Raw genomic sequence first — 20,175 nt, forward strand, 5'->3', positions numbered from 1 at the left:
AATCGGTTGCTAAGATCCCACTAATTAAAAAAAAATCTCATTTGAAGATAGTTAATGGTTTCTGCATTTCTACAAAGCACTCGTCAGACTACGTTTCCTTGAACTTCAGGGTCTGTGCTGATTACTCCTCAATTAGTTTTGATTCAATTCACTGAAGAAAAATGTCCATTTCATTAGTGCCGAGAAATAACCACTGGACACAAAATATATTTCCCGGCATTGCTATGGCAACCAGGATGACACAGCTGAGCTCAGAATGTTAATGCCTTCTCTGGGACTGTGTTTTTAAGTCAGCATGTGGCCATTAAGCCTTGCTGGGTGGGGATGGCTGTCTGGTGCCACATCACTCCTGGGATTGGCAAGCGAAAGAGTCCAAGGGGCTCCCAAGAAGGCTGCCTTTCTGCCACTCATCTCCCTCGACCACACCCCTGAGGGCAGGGCATCTCAGTAGCAGCATGGATTGCTGTTTTGCAAGTCCCTAGGGCCCCTTTTGATGTGACATGCAAAAGTCCTCCTAGAAAGTGAAAAATGCAGCCCATCTTCCAGATGTGTTTTTCTACATGTTGCCTGTTTTGTGGATGTGTGTGACTATCAAGGTGAGGGACTGATGTTTGAGGTGGCTCAGGTTGGCCCACGCTGAGAGTGAGGTGAGGAAATGGGAGGTGATTCACGCAATTCAGTAAATCTGGCCATCAGCCTGGAGAACTCTGCCCCCTTAAGGGCAGCTTGATTCTTACCCACACTCCCTCAGCCTAAGTAAGCAAAGGATGGGAAAAAAAGATTCTAGATTACCAGAGCAAAAGAAATGGATCTGTTTGTATGGGATAGGAGGCAAAAGCACCAATGCCAGTTTTCAAGAATGATAGATGTGACCATTAGTAAGTGCTAATTAGGGCAGATAACCAAATGAGACCAGAACAAAAATTTTATTTGGGAGACTGAATTTTCTAGGTTAAATGGATAATTGCCCATATTTTCCCTTAAGCTGTGTCAACATAATCTTAGACTATCAATTAATAATGAATTGCTGTGTGCTAAGTTCAAGGTTCCTTGCCTTAGGATACAAAGATTAAAGACAAGTGACCAGACTCTTAAGGAACAGTTTAGTTGGTAGATAGCACACGAAGTACTAGCAAAAGCTACTATTTACTGAGTACTAATACATGCCTTGCAGTGTACTAAGTGCTCTATATGCATTATTTTATTCAATCCTCACACTGGTGCTAGGAGGAAGATGTAAGTCCCATTTTAGAACCATTTACACTAAGGCTCAAAAAGGTACCTGACTAGTCAATTACTAGTTAATTACAGCCAATAATTAGAGGAACTGGATTCAAAGGCAAGTCTGTCTGGCTCCACAATCACTTTCAACCACCAGGCACGCTGCCCCTGGTGTACACATGAATAGCCAAGTGGGAAATAGTAGTACCCACTGAGTGTTGCAACAGTACATGCCTGATTTGTAAGGAAAGCAGCAAAGTCCTATGCATTTAATGAATTTAACTTCCCTTTTAAAATTCAACTTCAAGGGAATGGGCAAAATCAGAGTGTCCCATCGCCTTCATTAACCAGATGTTCTAGGCATCCCTCTCACTCCTTCTGCAGACCACAGGGAGCAGCCGGAAGGCTGCTGTGAGAGCTGCCAAAGACAAGGACCAGGCGCTCATTCTAACACAAGAGCAAGCTCACAGTCAATTATCTCATTGTCAGAGTCCCAGTCTCCCCGTCTCCGCTCCACCGCCTTGGGATCCTGTGCACCTGAGCTTCTTTATTTTGAGTCACCATCCAAAATATCTATTAAGTTTCCGCATACATAGTGTTCTGGTCACCCCATTTATTCTTGCTCCCTTGGCATGTGTGTAACTTTCACTCTATCTGTTTGCAGTTGCTTGACATGATTTTATGTCATCTTTACACATCTTCAGATATGACATTCAAGACACCCAGAACTCAGAGTGGGTCCCCAGACTTCTCTTTGTTTGTCCTTAGCAATGACATTGGGTGTTGGTGACGGGGTATCTTGGTTCAGGGACTGACAGAATGGCTTCTTCCAAATACAATCCAGAGCAGAACAAATTGATATATGTAGCAGTTTATAATCTAAAATCATACCACAGATAAAATATGCAATCTATAGACTGGCTTTGTTGCTAGAGCAGCATTTGTCAAAACACATGCTAAGAAAATCTAGTCCCTAGGGATGTGAAAGTCTGTTGATAGAAAAAGGGAGGGAGGCAGGTTCTGTGGTCAATTATGTTTAGGAAACACTGGGTTAAACAAACTTAATCAGGTTTCTTCACTGCAAGTGTGTTCAGAGCTCTTAATATGCTAATGCAGTGTAGGACTCTCCAAGAGGAGAGAATAGGAGGAAGCATTATCTACAGAACAGTTTTAATCCTGGAGTTTGAAGGGATTAGTATTTTTGCAAACTCTGGAAAACACTGGGGAGGGGTCAATCTAGGAGCCTAATCTGCATACCTACCTGAGCAAGTCTGGAAAATGGTACAGGTCACTAGGGCTTTTTGCATGAAGACTCCTAAGCTTCACGGGAGAAATGTTTAGGACTTTGGTACTGATATCTGAACCCAGAAAAAGGAAACTAAGGATACCAAAAAAGACACAGTGAAAAACATCTGGTTTCAAATTTCAGAAGGAGTGGCCCGGATGGGCTGGAAACTATAGCCATCCTGAGGTAGGAGAGAGCTAAGTGGCTCAGACCTACCCTAGTGCAATGATTTTTGTTTCTAGAGAAACCTCTGTATAGAATTGGATATTCTGAAATACAAATGAATGAAAATTCTAATTAAACAGTTTTGAACAATAGGCACGTTAATCATCTCACCGAATAAGAAGACCCAGGCTCAAACCTTTAGAATCTCTGTGATTCTCTTAGCTTACACCACATCCACATCACCTCCTTCTTTGATTTTTCTCTCTCTATTAGAGTAAATAACTTAGGAAGGATATGTGAGAGGTAGATTTTCTAAGTTCTTGAATGTCTTGGTATACCTTGTTTCACCCTCACAATTGACGGATAGTTGGCTGGGTCTAGATTGGAAATCTAGATTGAAAAATATTTTTCCTCAAAATATTGAAGTTCATTTCTTCCTTGCCTGTTGGCGTAGTGTGATGCTGCTGAGAAACCCAAAGCCAGTCTAATTCTTTTCACTTATGTGTAATCTGTTTTCTCCTGCACTGATTTATCTTTCTTTGAAACTTTAGATATAATTGATATATAAAATATTAGTTTCAGGTGTTCAGCAATTACTCGATATTTGTGCATATTGTGAGACAGTCACCACAATGAGTCTAGTTAATACTCATCACCACACGTAGAAATTTTTGTTCCTTGTGATGAGAACCTTTAAGATCTACTTTCTTAGCATCTTTCAAATATACAATACAGTATTAACTATAGTCACCATGCTGATGCTGTACATTACATCCCCAGGTCTTATTTATTTTATAACTAGAAGTTTGTACCTTTTGACCCTCTTTACCCATTTGCCCACCCCTCACCCCCCCACCTCTGGCAACCACCAATCTGTTCTCTGTATCTATGAATTTTATTTTTGTTTTCATTTTTGTTTTTTATACAAGCGAGATCATACAGTATTTGTCTTTCTCTGTCTGACTTATTTCACTAAGCATAATGCTCTCAAGGTCCATCCATGTTATCCATGTTGTCACAAATAGTAAGATTTCCATCTTTTTTATGGCTGAATAATATTCCATTGTATACACATATATATTATATAATATTCCATATATATATATATATAATACTTTCTTTATCCATTCACCTATTTATAGGCACTTAAGTTGCTTCCATGTCTTAGCTATTGTGAATAATGCTGCAATGAACATAGGGGTGCCTATATTTTTTGAAAGTGTTTCCTTCAGATAAATACTCAGAAGTGGAATCATATGGACCACTGGATCATATGGCAGTTCTGTTTTTAGTTTTTTGAGGAATCTCCATAGTGTTTTCCACAGTGGCTTCACCAATTTACATTCCTACCAAAAGTGCACCAGGGTTCCCTTTTCTCCACATTCTCCAGAACACTTGTTACTTTTTGTCCTTTTGATAATAGTCATTCTAACAGATGTGAGGGAATCTTCTTTTTAACCATAATCTTCTGAAATTTTGCAAGTACATTTCTAAATTTGGGCTTATTCAGACCTCACTGATCCCTTTCAATCTGAAAACTCAATCTCTAGCTTTGTAAATTTTTTTTCTAGTGTATCTTTGATAATTTTCTCTCCTCAATTTTCTATATTATCTCTTCCTGAAATTCTTTTTAATGCTTAGAGCTTCTGGATCAATTCCTTATGTCACCTGTGCTTTCTCAAATTTTTTTCTCTCCCTAATTTTTCTAGATTCTAGGAGATTTCTTCAACTTATCTTCCCACCCTCCCACTAATTTTTTTTCTTTTATTCAATCTTGTCAGTTGTATTCCTTAGGGCAATGCTGCCTGCTGCTGTACTAAATAAAACCCAATGTCATGTACAGCATGGGGAATATAATCAATTATAGTGTATTAACTTTGTGTAGTGACAGGTGGTAATTAGACCTATGTTGGTGATCATTTCACAATGCATATAAATGTTGAATCACTATGTAGTACACCTGAAACTAATATTGTACATCAATTATACTTCAATTTAAATAAATAAATAAAAATAACACCCCCCCCAATTTAGTGGCTTACCACAATAAACATTTGCTTCATTTGTGTAACTCTTTAAACACAGATGTTACTGTTCATCAGGCAGCTCCTCCCCATAGGAAAATTCAAGATTCCTGGCTCCTTCCATAGTCAGGCTCACCCATCACCCAAGCCTCACAGCCCCCTGTATACAGCAAGAAAAGGGGACAAAAGCAAGAGAAGCTGATTCTCAACAGCCTTGACATGCAAGTGTCTTATGGCACTTTCACCAATAGAATGTGAGCACATTCTATTGGTGAAATAGTCATTTGGTCTCACTGAGATGCAATCTGGAGGGAACTATAAAATGTAGCTCCTGGTTAAACAACTGCTTCCCACAATAACTGTATAATTTGGAAGAAGCACAAATTTTGTGCTTAGTTGCTGACCATTAGCAGTCTTTCTTGCAGCAATCACATTATTTTTATTTCCATGAGATCAATCATAGCTCCCAATTGTTCCTTTCACAGAGCACAGCTTTGCCCTTTTGTTCACTTTTTCCTCTGGGATCAGCTATTCTTCATTATCTTGGCCATTCTCATTTATGCTCTTTTTTCCTTCTTTTTCTGACAGTCACTGTTAATTTTTTACATTAAATTATTGAGGAGAAGTCTGATTACTCTGCGTAGATGGAGTGCATTTATTTATTGCGTATTTGCAGGTATGGTTCTTTCAACAGGACTTTTCCTTGATGGGAAGGCTGACACCTTTGTTCACGGGTCAGCTTTTCCACCAGCAGGTTCACTCTAGGCTCCGTGGCATTAGAATGGAAGAGTCACACAGACGTAAAGAACAGACTTGTGATTGCCAAGGGGAAAGGGGGATGGGGAAGGGATGGATTGGGAGTTTGCGGTTAGCAGATGCCATTATATAGAGAATGGGTAAACAACAAGTTCCTACTGTATAGCACAGGGAATTATATTCAATATCTTGGATAAACCATAATGGAAAAGGATATAAAAAAGAATGTATATATTTGTATATCTGAATCTCTTTGCTGTACAGCAGAAATTAACACAACATTGTAAATCAACTATACTTCAATTAAAAAAAAAAAAGAATGGAAGAGTCAGCAGCCCTTAGACTGCAAGCTCTACAGGTAGCAGAAAAAGACAATCTCTACTCTGGGTACCACTCTCAACCAAGAAGGCTTGGCTGCCCCAGAAAGTCCATCTTTGGAAAAGAACATCTAGATGTTTGCTGAGAGAGTAATACCAGTTTGCCTGTCACTCTGTGAATAGGAAAGAAAAGGGGATCAAAAAGGACCTATTGTATAGCACAGGGAACTCTACTCAATACTCTGTTATAACCTATATGGGAAAAGGATCTGAAAAAGAATAGATATATGTATAACTAAATCACTTTGCTGTACACCTGAAACTAACACAACATTGTAATTCAACTATACTCCAATATAACATAAAAATTTATTTAAAAGCACAAAAAAATTTAAAAATAAATAATTTTTTAAAAGCTCTCAGCTGTATATAGCCCAGAAAAACATAGGCAGATATGAAATTAGAAAATCTTCAAACAAAAAAAAGGAAGGAGAAGGGAGGGTGAATGTGCCTGGCATAGCATCTCACAAATAAATCTTGAATTAATCTTCCTCTCAGCAAGTACTCTCCCCCTCTGCCCTCCTTACTTACCAACACCAAGCTGCAAGCATGTCCATGTTCTAGCCAGCAGGCCAATCTTACCTGCACTGCAGCCGCATCCGGCAAATGATCAAGTCTTAACAGTTTTCCTCGGTTAACATGCTTCCATCCATCCTGTCTGACAGGCTAAAGTCTCTCAGCTGGTGAACCTACCAGCTATCACCACCTTACTTTTGCTATTAGGTGTTCATTCTTTTGTATACTTTCAAGCTGTAATTTTGATGAGAGGAAAAGTCTCAGCTTGCCATCTTAAGCAAGGTGAGAAAAACACTCGTAAATGTCCTTTGGACCAAGTTTTATGAGAAAAGAGGGCTATAAAAAATTATTAAAAGCAGTGGCTGACCGGATTCTGAAAGAACTTCGGTCAGCCTTTGGAGAAAATTATCTCTCAATTTACATAGCCTGGTCGATATGTTTATGCATTCATTCTTCTATTTTCAATATACTGAGAGCTTATTCTCTACCACAGGCCGTGCCAGGTACCAGGGCAAGACCATAAACAACATGGTCTTCCCATACTTCTCCTCAAAATACTTAGCACTTGTGGAAGGAATTAGCATTTGAAACAAAAATTGAATTTATTTTTCGCTATTAGAAGAAGTTCAGGGCACTGTGGAAGCACTTAAACAAGGCGCTGAGTAACCTGAGAGATGAGACTGAACCAGCCAAACCAATGCATGGGGTGAGGTGGTAGAATGTTCCAAATAAAGGAAACAGCATGTCAGAATCGCAGTGGCTGCCACCTGCATGTATGAATAGCTTCATATGACTATTGTCTGTGCTTGGAATGTCTTCCCGTCCACCACTCCCAATCCACCAAATGTGGCAAAACCCTCAACTCAAGTATTCCTCCACTCTTGGAAAAGCTCACAGAAAGTTCCCTACAGATCTGGGCGTTTTCCTCCATTTGTTCATTATAGCTTATATGTTCCACGCTTAGAACAATGGGCACACTCTAGAAAATGTTTGGTTCCCTTCCTGTATCTACCACCGGTCTAAACTCTCTGAGGCCAGGAGTTGTGTCTTACTCCCATTACCTGCCCAGGTGAATGGCAAGTGTTAGGTATGCAATTAATACGTGTTGACTGTTGAATGATGAACGAAGCGGCAGTATTGTGCCCATATATTGGTTGCCCTCAGTTGTACACAAGTTTGATGTGACTTTGTTTCAGAGGTTGAGAGTTGAATGAAGAATTTACATATTCACTTCTACGGGAACTTGGTCTAAGCACTCAGGAAAGATAAGGCTATGGAGAACTTCCCCAAAACTGCTGCTACCTACAATAATACAAGCATAACAAGCTCTGAGATTATGAATTAGCAGGAATCAGGCAAATCTTTATTAGGATAACTATGATAGTGTCAGCTTTACCTCACCTGTTTACCTTACCCCTGCAGGTTAAGTGGACATCTGAGAAAGAATAAATTCCCTCTGGATGTGTATGAGTCCTGTGCAATGATGTAAATTTGCTTTAGATGGAGCCAAGGAGGCAGCAGAATGAGAATTGGGATGGCTTCAATCAACAAAGACTAAATTGCACATTCTTCTCCCTGGATGTCAGTGAGTTCATAAAATATCATTTTGTTCATAAAAATTGCTTTTGCTACAATGAGTATACGTGATGTTATGACGATGCATGTCAGATGGAGCCTGGGCATAAGTGAAGCAAGATGTAAGATTCACTGCAGGGGAATAATGGGTAAGAGCCCTAGAACATATCATTCAGGCACTAAAGAAAGATTGCATATTTACAGCAAAGTGTGAGAACATTGCCTCCTGGGTATTAAAGAGAGTACAAGTACAGCCAAGGCAGTAAACAACTGAGCTCAAAAAGTAACACAGAACTAAAGGGCAACCAGGTGAATAGGGCTGTAACTTTAAATGACTTAATAGACACCAGTAGACCCTGCTCTCCCGTAGCAATGCTTGCTTCATAATTACTGCTCACTTGTTTGGTATTCAAACCTGTATCTTAAACACACAAAAAACTGAGAGCCACTGAGTTCAACTATACCTAGTCTAATATTTGCACTTTTCTGCTAATTTTTAATTTGGGTAGATAAAATATATCTGTAAAATTTTGAACCCTTTATTTAATCACCAACACAATAATTACTAAACATCCCCAATTGAAAATAATCCCTATTATTAGGGTGATCTTATACCCTAGTTTGCTTGGGACACTCCCAAATTTTATCTGATGTCCCAGATCCTGTACAGTTAAACATGTAACTTAATTTTTTTCATTTTTTAACAAAGCATTAATTAAGATAAACTAAGTTAAATTTGGTAATTTCCACTTTGTACCTCTAGCTTCTGCCAGCGTCTTGTCTAATATGAAGTTGTATGTAGTAGTTAGTATAGTTGTATGTAGTTCTGTATGTAATTGGTATGTAGTATATAGAATTCTGATTGCCATATGGTTAAATCTGAAAGATGACAGGTGATAAACAAACCTACTTTCCTTTCCCTTTCAAGACAGGATATGCTACTAACACATTCTTTTTTTTTTTTAATTTTTATTGGAGTATACTTGATTTACAATGTTGTGTTAGTTTCAAGTGTACAGCAAAATGAATCAGGTATACATATACATATATCGACTCTTTTTTAGATTCTTTTCCCATCTAGGCCATTACAGAGTATTGAGTAGAGTTCCCTGTGCTTTACAGTAGGTCCTTATTAGTTACCTATTTTATATATAGTAGTGTGTCTATGTCAATCCCAATCTCCCATTTTATCCCTCCCACCCCTTACCTCCTGGTAACCATAAGTTTGTTTTCTACATCTGTAACTCTATTTCTGTTTTGTAGTTAAGTTCATTTGTACCCTTTTTTTAGATTCCACATATAAGAGATATCATACAATATTTAACACCTTCTTTTCAAGGACAGCATGCACTCACTGATAAAACAAAGTAGGTTCTGATTAGGTAGCCAGGGACAGCTAACTCCTCTGGTTTGGCTATGATGGAAGAAGTGTTCAGTGTTGCTGCCCTTGCTGCCCAGAGTGTATACCAGCAGCCAGTTGTGCTGTGACCAGAACCATGGCCAATGCCACAGTCTGCAAATTGCAGGAAGCTATCAGGCTACCAGTCAGTGGGAATCATCAGGAATGATAGGTTTGGAATATGGGAAATATGTGCAGGAAATACAGGCTTGACTGTCCTACCATAGATCACAGAGAGAATAGTCTGAATACGTTTGTTCAGTGGTGCTTATTATTTACTGTATGATATAAACCTACAATTATGTATTTACTTTATTGTTTAGTAAGATTTGGTTTTATTTTGTCCTTTTCAAAGCAATGATCTCAAAAAAGTGAACGTTTAATGAAATATTAAATACTGAATTTCCATTTCTTAAGAAACTTGGTGATGCAAATGTCAGTTGCACAAAATTCTGGTTTATGTTTATCATCTATGTAACACCGCCAAAAGACACATATATTCTGAAGAAGCATCAGCATCTACTTCAAAAGTTAGTAATTATTTTTAAAAGACTGTTTCCAAAAGAGTCAATATAACAAGTACAGCTGCAGAAGGTTCATTTACAACACTGGAAAGCATGACTTATCGTTGGGATCAAATGAGTATTTTTCTAAAATAATTTCACTCTCGATTCTAAGTTTCTCCTGTGTATGTGTAAAAGTGAAATGATAGCTATTAAAAGCATTGGCTCCATTAGCTAGAGAACTTCACTAAGAATTAGATGATATCAGTTTTACATTAGTGTCATAAGATTCTTCAAATAGAAAATCAGTTAATTCCAATAATGTCTTTTAAATCAACTCATGAAATCAAAGTAAAACTTTTAGAAGTTGATATTCTCTTGGTAAAATATTTTAACTTTCTTGTAAATGCTATCAAAAATCTGGATAAAAAGCTCAATCTTGAAGATAAAGTTATTTGTATTTACAGTGATAGTATAATGCAAATTTTGAGAGGGCCCAATATTGTGGTAAAACCCATGTTCTAACTAAATCAGGAAACTTGTGGAGCAGGTTTGGAATTGGAGTTCTAGTTGGAATTGGTTGTAGTGCACATATTGTTCATGAATGTGTCCAAACAAGCTTTGATAGTCTACTTGTCAAAATAGAAGCTGTATTTAAAGTCAGCAAAATTATAAACTTTTGTGACAAAATTCATGTTGCATTTATTTTGAAATGTTTCAGTTATGGCAGTGCATGCTTTATCTCTTTGCTGTCTGTCACCATCAGATTTTAGAAATTTTTTAATTTTAAAGCATTACTTTGTAGATCCAACTCAGCATCTAACAATGATATTGAAACTTATTGTAAAGCAATCCTCTAAATTTAGGTTGCATTTTGTTTGAAAGAAGTTGTAAATCTTTAATCAGATATTCAACTGATGGAACACCAAACAACTTCAGCTTTTGAAATGTGCAGCAAATTATAATTATTGAAAGAAAATCTTGAAACCAGAAAGATGATGAATTGTAACCCCATAAAAGCAAAGGAAGAAATGGATTAACTAAATGATAAAAGATGAAAAGCATAAAATATTAAACTTTGAAATTCTGTAATTATACTTTGGAATATCTTCACCTCTGGGGAAAATCTTCTAATGGAGAGCCCTTGGATTTTTTTTTTTTTTGAATAAAACATATTCTGTACTGAATAGAACTAAACTGAGATAGCCTTCAAATATTGCAGATAATCTCTTGATAGGTTATGTTTTGTAAAATTGTTTTTTGAAGCAATGGAGGCAAAAGGACAGTGCATGCAAAAATATTTGGCATAAAATATTTATACATTTACGTGTTAAAAAATAGAGTTAAGAATATCTTTCATCCAGCAGAATTCACTCAGAGCTTACCAGACAGATACATCAATACCTGAGGTATTTTTGCAACTAAAAATAGTATGGTCTACAAAGAGAAGTCAATGGAAGCTATGAACAATTTTAAATTTATCAACCATAAAATGTACTTTTGAAAGATACTGCAATCAGTTTTATGAAAAAAAAATTGACTAATAAGCCATATCCAAACTTTTATTCTTCAGAAAAATACCTATGTCGTAATATTAGAGACTGACACAACCAAGAAATGAAATATGTAAAGGTATACCAGGAATAATTATTTACTTAGGTTATTTCAAATGTTTATATAGTCAATATAGAGAAATTTTGTTTCACTTTAATGCATATGATACACATTACTCCTATTTTTTAGAAATACTACTTTTGAAAGTAATTGTTGAGTATAATTAATTCATATCCATCCATACAATAAACCCATTTATAACGTAATAAGTAGACACTTCAAAAAGTTATATAGGGCTTCACTGGTGGCGCAGTGGTTGAGAGTCCGCCTGCCGATGTAGGGGACGCGGGTTCGTGCCCCGGTCCGGGAAGATCCCACGTGCTGCGGAGAGGCTGGGCCCGTGAGCCATGGCCGCTGAGCCTGCGCGTCCGGAGCCTGTGCTCTGCAACAGGAGAGGCCACAACAATGAGAGGCCCGCGTACCGCAAAAAAAAAAAAAAAAAAAAAAAAAGTTATATAATCTTAATTATTTTAGTACTTCCTTTCACCCTTCTGATTATATACTTACCTCAGGGACAAGTCCTATTTCCCAGAGACCAAGTGGTAGAAAGCCCAGAAAATAAAAGAGAAACACTAGCTGCAGCGTCTTCCTAGATTTTAGACCATGAAGTCATACAACCATGTACATTTCAAGCTAGAAAGAAATTAAAGAGGTAATGTACTTCAGACCCATCAAGCATCTCCCATTCTTGGATCTACATAGTATGCCAGAGAAATAATTTTCAACTCTTTCTCCAAACAGCAGATCTTAGGAACTAGGGTAAGGGCACTTTCCTACTCAAGGAGTCTTAGTAGCAAATGTAAATTTATGGAGCCTCTAGGTCTTCACTCTAGGAGTAAGTGCCCACTTCATAAAACGTATATTTTGTAATCATGCAGATTTTGGTAAAAATTAATTTTTAAAAATACCGTCATTGGTAGACTACATAAATATTTTAAAGTATTTCTAAATATGTTCTTTGAATGAAATATGTTGATTATAAAATTTGGACTCTATCAGTAAGTTAAACTTTCATGAAAATCCTTCTTCTCTGTAGATGGACAAAGAAAGACGTAAGATGGCAGGCATGGGATTGGCTTAAGTGAGGAGAAAATCTTGACTGGGAACTTAAAAACAATACCAAAAAGACACATTTAAATTTCTATTAAATTCAGAAATAATAGATTTTTAAACATGTTTATAAAAGTTAACAGTGGTGCTTCCCTGGTGGCGCAGTGGTTGAGAGTCCGCCTGCCGATGCAGGGGACGCAGGTTCCTGCCCCGGTCCTGGAAGATCCCACATGCCACGGAGTGGCTGGGCTCGTGAGCCATGGCCGCTGAGCCTGCGCATCTGGAGCCTGTGCTCTGCAACAGGAGAGGCCACAACAGTGAGAGGCCCGCGTACCGCAAAAAAAAAAAAAAAAAAAAAAAAAGTTAACAGTGAATGTAAAAATAACGGAATTAATATTTTCAACTTCCTTTATTTGGTGTCTTTTTAAACAGTGAGGTTGTTTTATTAAACAGAACTGTTTTTAATAGTCTTTTCCATTGTTTTATCATAGGATATTCAGTATAGTTATCTGTGTTATACAGTAGAATCTTGTTGCTTATCCATTCTATATATAAAAGCTTACATCTGCTAACCCCAACCTGCCACTCTATCCCTCCCCCAACCCCCTCCCCCTTGGCAACCACCAGTCTGTTCTCTATGTCGTGATTCTGTAAACAGAACTTTTTTGAAACATACTGTTTTTAGGTTTTTCTTTTCATTAGCGCATATCCTTACCTGTCCATTTTTAAGAGGACTGCCCTATCTGCAGACATGTAGGTTTTAGAGTATGGGTTTGGTTGCATGTTAATAAACCACCAGAAAAGATACACATTTTCAAGAGCTGTCAGAGGGTCTGAAAGGAGTTTCTCCTTTTTTTTTTTTTTTTTTTTTTTTTTTGCGGTATGCGGGCCTCTCACTGTTGTGGCCTCTCCCGTTGCGGAGCACAGGCTCCGGACGCACAGGCCCAGCAGCCATGGCTCACGGGCCCAGCCGCTCCGCGGCATGTGGGATCCTCCCGGACCGGGGCACAAACCCGCATCCCCCGCATCAGCAGGCGGACTCTCAACCACTGCGCCACCAGGGAAGCCCCAAGTTTCTCCTATTTTTAAATAAACTTGAGCTAGATGACTATCTTCTCTGACATATTGTGGAATCAGGAGAAGCAACTTGTGGATATCAATGCTTTGAGTCCTTTGGAAAACAATTGTCTTCTCATAGCTATTAATCTCACCTACAAGGAAATCTCTTGGTAAGGAAAAAATAATATTAAGAGTCTACTATGCACCAAATAATTTGTTTACCTGATTTTACTAATTTCTATTGAAAATAATCAATTCAAAGATGAGGACGTTTTAGCTTAGAGAGGCTGAGTAGCTAGCCCAAAATTCTCATATCTGGTAAGTGATAGAGGCAGGAGGCATGTGGCCCCAGGATACATCCTCTTCTGTTTCATTACAACGCCTTCGACTTAGTGTCTTTCATGTCTACCCAGCATTTGAATCTCAACTGGAATGATAGTGGGGTGCAGTGGAAGAGGAGGACAGGATCTCACACGTCTGACAGCCTTTGTGAGATTCAACTGCCCACATTCACTAAGCGGTAAGCTCAGGGTGAGGCCATGTCTGCATTATTCACCACTGCGTACTAAGCACCTCATTCTATACACATGGCATATAGTGGTCAAGGATATTTAGAAGGAATCAATAATTTTTGTTAAATGCTGAATTCAGGGTCAAATTTTAGTTGGTGAGCAGAGTGGAAAGACTGAAACTGGATATTTTGACCCTATTGACTAGAAATTAAGTTAATGTTTCCACTGCCTTTTGCACTCATTCATAGTGAATTCATCCACTCTTTCAATATATAGTTTGCTGAGTTCTAGGCATTAGGGATGTAACAGTGAGCAATGTTCCTGTCCTCATGGAGATGACATTCTGGTAATCAAGGAATTTCACAATCAATTTTGAGACCTCAGAACTGCCCTGTGAAATGATTGAGGTGGGTATATTGTAACCTGCTGGCTCTCTGAAATATTGCAAAAATGTCTAATCCATGCAATTTCATTCAACAAACTACATCAGTGACAGAAATAATATAACCATCTGAGCATGTTTTTTTAAGTTCCAGATTCCCTTCTGTTCTCAACATAATGTGATAATTTAGTATTATTTTATTCATCAATTTTCCTACCAGTAACACACACACACACACACACACCACCACCACCACCACCACCACCACCACCACCACCACCATCCTAACCTGTCCCCTTCCACACCCCACTGCAGGGCTCAATGAACAATTATCACTATCATGTCTGTTATGGGCTTATCATGTGTTGGACACCTGGGCCTTAAATTTTATATTATTTTTGATCTTTCCAATAACGTCAAAAAGTAATTATTTCTATCCTGGATTTACAGATGAGGAAATTGTGATTCAAGAGATGATTTCACCCAAGATTACAGGGCTAGTTAGTAGCTACGTTTAGGTACAGATATATACATGTCTTGGTTCTGTCAGTGTTTTTCTGTCTTCACTCGAGCAGAGTTTCCCTGACTCTTCTCTCTTTTGTCTTTAACCCATTCTCCACAGCTCACCAAAGTTATATTTTTAAACACAGTTTCAATCATATAGCTACCCTTACAAAGAATGAATGGATTGCTTCAGCTTTTAAGATAAAATGTACAAACCTCAGCATAGAATACAGGGTACCTCTTGACTGTCCCCAGACTCTTTTGCCAGGCTCTCCCAGGCTGTCATTCCCCACCAAGCGTTTATTCCCATGACACAGCAGGCTTCTTTCGTGGCTGTTCATGCACATATTTCATCTCTGCCCTATTCTTTTTCTCTCTCTAGTAAAACCCTACTCTTCATACATACCTCAAAGAGTTCCTTCTTTGGGAAGCCTTCCCTAGCTTCTCCAGAGTTAGTTCCTCCTCCAGGGATCCCCAGTGCCATTGTATTAATCAGAGAGTCACTTGTTACATGGGTTTGTTTATTTGTTATCACCTTTGTTTACTTGTCTTCCCCTCCCCCTTCTCTGAATATCATAGGATATTCAGTATAGTTCTCTGTGTTATACAGTAGAATCTTGTTGCTTATCCATTCTATATATAAAAGCTTACATCTGCTAACCCCAACCTGCCACTCTATCCCTCCCCCAACCCCCTCCCCCTTGGCAACCACCAGTCTGTTCTCTATGTCGTGATTCTGTAAACAGAACTTTTTGTAAACGTACTGTTTTTAGGTTTTTCTTCTCATTAGCGCATATCCTTACCTGTCCATTTTTAAGAGGACTGCCCTATCTGCAAACATGTAGGTTTTAGAGTATGGGTTTGGTTGCATGTTAATAAACCACCAGAAATTGTGATTTCTATTACTATTACCTATTACTATGTATTACTATGCTATGGGATCCTTGAGGGCAGAGCCAAGTTCTTGTTCACCTGTATCCGTGGAGCATAGCACTGGGCCCGTCACATAGTAGGGTTTGAAAAACTCTAAATGAATAATAAATGACTGCCCTCCCCTTCCTGGTCCTTCCTTCATGAACTCAAACCCAGCAAGGCCGTAAGAGAAACTGCAGCTGGCCAGAAAGGCCAGAAACAGCTGCGATGTTACCCAGCAGAAATGTAATTGACAAGTTGTCTTGATGTGACTTGATAATGCAATAATTGATAAAATGATCGTATGATGTAAAACAGTCTGGCTATGAATAGGCCACTCTCAGAGATGAAACAAAAATGAGAGAGTGTCTGCATAATCGGTGTGTAAATGCAAGCAGGGTATTAAGCATTCCTTTTTATTCTTAAAGAGCTGAGATGAGAAGAGCTCTTCCCACCCCAAAGCAGTCTCTCTCTCTCTCTCTCTTTCTTTCTTTTTTCTCGCTAATAAGTTTTGAGCAATTTGGAGGAAAGGTGTGGTATTGCTCTCAGATAAACAATAACCAGATAAACAGATAAACAATAACCAAAAAATCATAATGTTGATGCGATTATACCTCACTGACAAAAGGGAATTAAAGGTAGACTCTTTTTTATTAGCTTACGGATCCTGGACATCCGACTCCTCAATATATCACACTAGTTAATCATTCTTGTCATTATCTTTAATGTCTTATTAGAGGGCTTCATTCATCTGGTTTTCATCTGTTTCACTGGAAGCAGTTTAATCTCATTTCAGCAGCGCTGATAAGCCTGTTAGTTTGCACAAATTGGTTTTGGTGACAATGTGTAGATAGCAATAATGTTCGATTTCCAAATGCAAAAGAGAAATCTGTTCAGGTCCAGAAAGGCAGGTGGCTTGAGCAAAGGAGCTGTGAAGAGGTGGAGACGGTGGTCTGGACATCCTGAAGGAAAAATGAAGAAGGTAGAAAATAGGAATGAGAAGATGGGAGAACAGGAAACAGGAAACTCAGATAAATTGTTACAGCACCGCCCCCACGCACCCCGCACCCCGACCCCGACACCCGCCCAGCGCCACAGCTCCGTAGTGCCAGCGGTGACGGCTGCGTCCGACCACTAGATGGCCTCATTGAGTCAACCGTGTCCCATTGCAGCGGTGGAAGAAGACATGTGCTTTGTCCCCGAAACTGGGGTAACCAACTCTCAGATTCCACTCTGAGTCTGCTCCCAGTGCAACCAGAGATATTCCCTCCAAGACCTTCTCAGAATTGCCTTCCTGCTCTGGCGTGCTTAATATCAGGCTGTCGTGCGATCTATCCAGCTAATGGAGCCACGTTCATCACTTCCACCTCACCTTATACTGGCCTGACTCTAGGTTTCTTAGAATAAAGGAGACAAAAAGCCCATCAGGCTCAGTGACTCAAAACTGCATTAAGCGTAGATGTTAAAGTAAAGACAGTTTGCGCAGGTTTCCAGATAGCGAGTCATCTTTTGCTGGGGGAGGAAATCAACCTGCCGATCTGAGCGGCAAAGCTGGGAATGGATATTTGATGTAAGAAGGCAGCCTCTTGAATTTCCCGACTTCTGCTTCTCGGGTCCCGGTACTAAAGCCGGGAAATGAGGCTTGTCTATTACAGTCATTGCCCCTTTCTTGGGAGTGTTGATCCAGGGGCGGGTGTCTGGAAAGATTTAAAACCAAAATCGTCTCCAAATGAACTAACGTCCATCTGATTTATACTTCACATGTACACACACACCAAAATAATAATAATAAGGAAAGGAAGCATTTCAAGAAAAGTGTGTCTCATGACAGGCTTCCAAATCACTTGTTTTGGAGGCAAACAAATACCAGCCAAATACAGACAGTCAATTATCTGGTGGCGTATGGGGTGGGAGGGAGCTAATAATATTCCAAAATCCTGACCTGCCAAAACACTTTGCAGTTCCATTTTCAGCCCCTCTGCTTTTCAAGGAACGTTTGGTTCATGTTTGTCTGATTCATTCTCACAACTCCAAATGTTGATATAAAGTCTGTTTGTGAAATTCTGAGGCTTCTTTTTTTGTTGTTTTAGAAACCCACGAGGCTACACTTCCCTCAAACCTAAGCAAAGTGTGAACCCCCCTCTCTTTTAGAATCTGAAACTCTCCACCGGACATTTCAGGTAGTCTCAGTTAAGTTCTCACAATCCCTCTTTATCCCATATTCTGATTTTCCTGGTTTAAAAGCATATCCGTCCTGTAACTACACAGTGGCATAAAGAATCAAGGATGAAGTTTAATGCCTCACTTCTGATCTGAGCCTCCAAGGTAGAAATAGAATCCCAAGACCGCAGCACAAAGAAACTGATTTCCTGCAACCACCTTTAGCTGACACTCAAGAGCTGAGCTCTCCCTCTCGAATGAGCTGCCGTTGGTTAATCATGGCAAGTAATAATGTCTAGAACCCATGAAACCAGCTAGGTTTACATTTCTATCCAATGTCGTGTTGTTCCTTCACATGGAAATGATAGCATAGGGCAGCTGGGTACATGCCTAGAGCTGTGTGAGTACGGTCTCCATCATTACCCAACCCCCATGGGGACATATCGGTTGTGCACATGGTCTGACAAGAACATGACTTTTGGAAACCAGGTTTGTCCAGGACAGTCCAGGACATAACACCACCATGAGGTAGCCAAAGAGAGCCTACTGTCAGAGCTGTCTGTTTGGGAAGCTTCTGTGGAGATTTAACTTATATGTGTGTGTCTTTGCTACTCCTCTAAACCATGCCATAAACTCCTTGGAACAAAATGCACTTCCCACCAGTGAGGTCTCCCTAACAGCCAGTATGCAACATCTGTATTTGGATTTGCTGTCTTGTGGCTTTGGAGATGAACTCAAGGCCTTTCAGAGATGATCCTCACCTTTCCCCCAATTCCCCCGGGACATTCAGCTCCTAAAAGTCAGGCATGGATCTTTGATGTATATTCTGACTCCTTAAACTGCCACGGAATGCACTGCTCAGTGCCCACATAGCACTGAGAGCCTCGGGACGAAACTGCCAGCTGCTCCAATGCAGAGCCAAGCCTGCTTGTGGTGGACGGAAGGACCCCACACAAGGCTAGAGAGTAAGGACCTCATTCCTCTATTTTTTCACATCCTTATGCTGATAAGCAGAAGACCGCGTGCGTGAGGATGCATATGTGTATAAAGTGCCGAGTGCATAGGAGTCAGATCTGTTAATAGCCTGATCCAAGTGAGCAAGGGCTGTCAGAAAGCAGGAGCCAGGAAAAGCAGACACGTGGCAAATGGTCCATCTGCCTGAGCCTAGAATCCAAATATTACAGACCTGATGTCGGGAATGCAGATGGAACTGCCAACTGGGGTTCCTGCCAAACTTCTTCCAAACTTTTCGTGGTACAGCTGACACCTATTTGAAAGTTTCTCCCTCCTTCTATCCACTGAGATAATGTCAGGTTTCTCTGACCTGAGTGGAGAAGGAGAACAAAATTAACATTAAGCTGTGTTTCCCAGACTCCATAGTCTGTCCTAGAACAGTGTTTCTATGTCTCTGTCCCCACGTGATCACCCACATCTCTTGGATTCCAGACGGTGTCTGCTGGCTCTCTCAGCTCCTCTGGTGACAGCTACTGCTGAGGCCACAGATGACCAAGACCAAGGTGCAGATCCCTGGGAAGAGGCCTCAACCTCCCATCACCCCTGCTGCACGGCTGGCCATGGTGCTCAAGAATTCCCTGGGGTTGCCTAGAGATGGTGGCGTCCAGTGAAGCCGATGTTGTTGTTGTGCCCTTCTTTTATAGCCACCTCCTCATCCAAGAATTTGGGTTTATTTCAGGATCTGGGTTCTGAAGGATAGATGTCAGAATTTCCTCCTTCCCTCTCTTTGCTGCATTGTCGTTGACCAAGCTCATATCCTTCAGTCTTCTTTCTCTAGGACATCCTCTTTCTCAGCATATCCTTGGTATCTCAGACAAGTAGATGCCAGGGGGACAGTGAGGAGGTCCCCAAGGTGCCCAGCTTTGGTATCAAACAGCACTGGCTCAATCTGGGACCTCTCCCAGCCCCTGAATATGTATGCACATGGACCCCACACCTACACATCCCAGGGCTTAGGATACTTAAGGGCGTTTCTTCTATTTCCATATGATAACATCTATTGAGTCAGATTTAATGTTTGAGAAGATGTATGTAACCCAGATACAATGGGGGCCAAGTCATGGCCCTCTCTGCAAATAAAGTCACATTCAAAGAAACCCAATCTCTCCAGCTTTTTAGAGAATTTTAATATTCAACACAATTTCTC

The sequence above is a fragment of the Leucopleurus acutus genome (assembly GCF_964270905.1).
Source record: "Leucopleurus acutus genome assembly, chromosome: 2".
In the NCBI taxonomy this organism is placed as follows: domain Eukaryota; kingdom Metazoa; phylum Chordata; class Mammalia; order Artiodactyla; family Delphinidae; genus Leucopleurus; species Leucopleurus acutus.